This window comes from Salvelinus sp. IW2-2015, linkage group LG31 (genome assembly GCF_002910315.2).
Source record: "Salvelinus sp. IW2-2015 linkage group LG31, ASM291031v2, whole genome shotgun sequence".
NCBI lineage: Eukaryota > Metazoa > Chordata > Actinopteri > Salmoniformes > Salmonidae > Salvelinus > Salvelinus sp. IW2-2015.
In genome coordinates, this window is record NC_036870.1 from 28,696,486 (window position 1) to 28,701,820 (window position 5,335).

A 5,335-nucleotide genomic window follows, 5' to 3' on the forward strand; every position below is an offset into this window, starting at 1 on the left:
GCTCGGTGGAAGGATAGCGAACCGCAGGGACTGGGACTGGGGGAGCGCTGGTGGATAGGATCGACCGAGGGATGACTGCAAGCGGCTGGTGGCGAAGTGATCGGGACCGCAGGGTATGACTGCAGCGGCTGGTGGAAGGGCATAGGGACGAGGATGACTGCAGCGCTTGTGGAAGGATACGGGACCGAGGGATGACTGAGCGCTGGTGGAAGGATAACGACGAGGGATGAACTGCAGCGGCTGGTGGAAGGCACGGACCCAGCGCTGGTGGAAGGATACGGACCGAGGGATGACTGCAGCGCTGGTGGAAGGATACGGACCGAGGGATGACTGCAGCGCTGGTGGAAGGATACGGGCTACGGAGAGGGAAAGTGAGGGAGGGAGGTAGGGGGTATGTAGATGACACGGTCACCTGTGAATTGGTATGGTAAACACTCACAACCACACACACAAAAAAAATCAGCGCCAAGCATCATATCACACAACGTCACGACCTTCAAGATGTTAACACACAGACTTGTTTACAATCATACGTTGCCTTTGCGTATGAAACCCAGATTTTTAGACTGAGTATGAGAGAGAGGAAGGAAAAAAGAATGCTGAGGCAACTGTTCGCTTTTCGTTGGAGGGAGCTCTGTCAGAGTTGATTGTGCACAAGGTCTAACTGGCTAATCCGTTTCCAACGCCTCTGTGCTTCCCAGCATGCTCGCTGTCGCTGCGCAGGAACCACTGCCGTGCCAGCCCCCACTCCATCCCCCCCTCAACCCCCCACCGCCTGGCTCAGAGATGTGCTGGAGGTGATATCACTGTCCCCCAGTGCAGCCTCAGTGGAGGCCAAGCCGGCTACATCACAGTCCTGCTGGGCCAGCCGCTTCTCACAGTAAATCCAGAAGGCCGGGAGCGGAGGCCCCTCAACCAAACAGCCAACCAACTGCTGCTGGAGGAGCTGATGCACTGGGTGGGATACAGCTGGCAGCTTCTGCAGGAAAGAAGTGGTAGGCTAAATTCTGTTGATTTGATTGTGATAAATCACAATGTTTCTTGTGAACGCTAAATCACCACATCCTCCCCATCGCAGGCCATTCTAACCACATCCTCTCCATCGCAGCCCATTCTAACCACATCCTCCCCACTGTAGCCCATTCTAACCACATCCTCCCCATAGTAGCCCATTCTAACCACATCCTCCCCATCGCAGCCCATTCTAACCACATCCTCCCCATTGTAGCCCATTCTAACCACATCCTCCCCATTGTAGCCCATTCTTAACACTTCCGGAGACACCTGAAACCCCACCTCTTTAAGGAATACCTAGGATAGGATAAAGTAATCCTTCTAACCCTCCCCCCCCTTAAAAGAGTTAGATGCACTATTGTAAAGTGGTTGTTCCACTGGATATCATAAGGTGAATGCACCAATTTGTAAGTCGCTCTGGATAAGAGCGTCTGCTAAATGACTTAAATGTAAAATGTAAATGTAATTCTAACCACATCCTCCCCATTCTAACCTCATCCTCCCCATTCCCCATTTTGTAGCCCATTCTAACCACATCCTCCCCATCGCAGCCCATTCTAACCACATCCTCGCCATTAGTAGCCCATTCTAACCACATCCTCCCATTGAAACACATTCCTCCCCATTGAAACCACATCCTCCCCAGTGCAGCCCATTCTAACCACATTCTCCCATTGTAAGCCCATTCTAACCACATCCGTCCCCATTGCAGCCCATTTCTAACCACATTGCCTCCCATTGCAGCCCTTTCTAACCACATCCACCCCATGGCAGCCCATTCTAACCACATCCTCCCCATTGAAACCCACATTCCCTCCCCATTGAAAACCCACATTCCTCCATTGAAACACATCCTCCCCAATTGCAGCCGCATTTCTAACCATATCCCTCCCCATTGAAACCACATCCTCCCCATTGAAACCACATCCTCCCCATTGAAACCAATCCTCCCCATTGAAACCACATCCTCCCCATTGTAGCCCATTCTAACCACATCCTCCCCATTAGAAACCACATCCTCCCCGATTGTAAGCCCATTCTAACCATATTCTCCCCATTGTAGCCCATTTCTAAACCACATCCTTTCCCCATTGAAACCACATGCTCTCCCCCATGGCAGCCCATTCTAACCAGCATCCGCCCCATTGCAGGCCACTCTAACCACATCCGGCCCATTGCAGCCCATTCGAACCATATCCTCCCCATTGTTAGCCCATGCTTAACCAACATTCCTCCCCATTAAACCACATGCCTCCCTCATTGCAGCCCAATTCTAACCACAGCCTCCCCCATTGTAGCCCATTCTAAGCACATCCTCCCCATTGAAACCACATCCTCCCCACTGCAAGCCCATTGTCTAACCACGATCCTCCCCCACTCGCAGCCCATTCTAATCACATCCTCCCCATTGGCAGCCCATTCTATACCACGATCCTCCCCATTGCAGCCCATGTCTAACCACATCCTCTGTCTCTATTGCAGCCCATTTCTAACCCACATGCCTCCCCACTGCCAGCCCCATTCTAATCACATCCTCCCCACTGCAGCCATTCTAATCAATCCTCATCGCAGCCATTCTAAACCACATCCGCCCCATTGCAACCACATCCTACCACATTCCTCCCCATTCTAACCACATGTCCTCCCCATTCGCCACCCCAATTCTTAACCACATCCTCCCCATTGCAAGCCCATTATTAATCAATCCGCCCCATTGCAGCCCATTCTAATCACATCCTCCCCATGCAGCCCATTTCTATCACATTCCTCCCCATTGCAGCCCATTCTAACACATCTTTTCCCACACTGCAGCCCATTCTAACCACATCCCCCCACTTGCAGCCATTCTAATCAATCCTCTCCCCATTGCAGCCCATTCTAACCACATCCTCCCCCATGTGCAGCCCATTCTAACCACATCCTCCCCACTGCAGGTGCCCATTCTAACCACATCCTGCCCCACTGCAGCCCATTCTAACCACATCCCTCCCCACTGCAGCCCATTCTAAATCACATTCCTCCCGCATTTGCAGCCCATTTCTAATCACATTCCTCCTATTGCAGCCATTCTAACACATCCTCCCCCATTGCAGCCCCATTTAAACCGCATCCTCCCCACTGCAAGGGCCCCATTCTTACCAAACACACATCCTCCCCCACTGCAGGCCCATTCTAATCACATTCCTCCCCATTGCAGCCCATTCTAATCACGATCCTCCTCATTGCAGCCATTCTTAATCACATCCTCCCCATTGCATCGCCCATTCTAATCACATCATCCTCATTCTAGCCCATTCTAATCACATCCTCCCCATTGCAGCCCATTTCTAACCCACATCCATCCCATGCCAGCCCATTCTAATTCAATCCCTCCCATTTGCAGCCCATTCTAACCTTCATCCTCCCCACGTGCAGAGCCATTCTAACCATCATCCTCCTACATTGCGCCTCAACCCCCAGCCCATCTCCTATCTCCATGCCATCTAATCACATTCCCCATTGCAGGCATCGAACACATTCCTCACGCGCACAATCCATCCTCCCCGGTTAAACCTCACTCGCCCTAACACCCCATTGACCCACTTATCTAATCACATCCTCCCCATTGCAGCCCCATTCTGAATTCAATCCGCCTCCACTGCACGTTCCCATCTAATCACATCCTCCTCATTGCAGCCCATTCTAACCACATCCTCCCCACTGCAGCCCATTCTAATCACATCCTCCCCATTGCAGCCCATTCTAATCACATCCTCCCCATTGCAGCCCATTCTAAAGTCAGTCAGACAAATAGAGCCAGACACCATGGGTTGGAGTGCGGTGAAAGCTACTAATTTCATCTCCGCCCCAAGAACAATATTGGGGCATGTACCACACGACCCACCCTTCCCAAATTACCCACTCCCCCTCTCCTCCTCTCCCCACCTCCCCCTCTGATGGAGATGGGGGTTTTGCATGCTAAATAAGACAGCCCCATAATTACCTAGGGACTAGGCTTATTTATTGGATAGCTGGCATCTGCACAAGCCCCCCCCCCCCCTTCTCTCTCTGTGGTGTGACGAGTGTGACGTTGAAAAGAGAAGAGAATACATCCCAAACCCAGACGACTAACCCTCCCATCCTTCTCCACAACCTTTTCTGACAAGAGACAGGTTTTTCTGCTTCTCTCGCTGCCTGTCAGATCTAAAGTGAACCAGATTTCTGTCACTGGATCCAAAACACTGTTTAGAAGACATTTATGTCCACCAGGGAGACATGAATAGAGGGAGAACAACATTGCTCTTGCGGGCATGGTAAAGGTATTCATTACCTCCCGCTGGTGTTGATAGCATCATAAAAGTGAGACTAGCAACCTACCTGTGGGGGGAAAAAGGAGAAACGCGCAGGGATCTACAGGCTCAATCTCACAGACTGACACGTAGCTTTTGCATACAAAGGACTGGGATGTAGACAGGCAGGACTGAACGTCAGCCACATCACAATAGACACCAAAGAGGAAGAGGATCAGCTCCAGCATCACGAGGAGAATAGTCTGTGGTGTGGGCTGGGGGACTTTGTGCTCAACAACCCCACCTGCTGGACATGTGGAAAAACCACAGAGAGCTCTACTCTACTCGCAGTCTGAACAAAGTTAGTCCCCTGTGTAGTATTCGCAGTAGATCTATCTCCCCTCACGTTCCCTATGTTTCAGGCCAGTTCAGACTAAAACCTGATTGTTGGATATGTGAATATTGTAAGTCTAGAGTGTGGTACGTTCAGCCCAACACACTATTGGGAGCACACTGCCTGCCCTCCAGGACACCTACAACACCAAGTGTCAAAGGAAGGCCAAGAAGATCATCAAGGACCTCAGCCACGGCCTGTTCTCCCATCCCTCAGCCACGGCCTGTTCTCCCATCCCTCAGCCACGTCCCGTTCTCCCATCCCTCAGCCACGGCCTGATCTCCCATCCCTCAGCCACGGCCTGATCTCCCATCCCTCAGCCACGGCCTGTTCTCCCATCCCTCAGCCACGGCCTGTTCTCCCATCCCTCAGCCACGGCCTGTGACCGTGGCTGAGGGATGAGGAGAACCAGGCGTGGCTGAGGGATGGGAGAACAGGCCGTGCTTGAGGCGATGGAGGGATCAGGCCGTGGCTGAGGGATAGGGAGAACCAGGCCGTGGCTTGACGGGATGGGAGTAACGGCTGGGAGCGAGTGCTGGCTGAAGGGATGGAGATAAACGGCCTGGGCTGAGGGATGGAGAAACAGGACCGGTGGCTGAGAGGAGACAGCCCGTGGTCCTTGATGATCTTCTTGGCCTTTCCTTTGACAACTTGGGTG

General features: G+C 52.3%; 1 protein-coding gene across 1 annotated transcript in view; it reads right to left on the reverse strand.

Moving 5' to 3' along the window:
• The window catches only part of LOC111955425 (TBC1 domain family member 20), a 23,105-nt gene that overhangs the window by 3,196 nt on the left and 14,574 nt on the right, over positions 1–5,335 (reverse strand). The gene's annotated exons all lie outside the window — the stretch shown is intronic.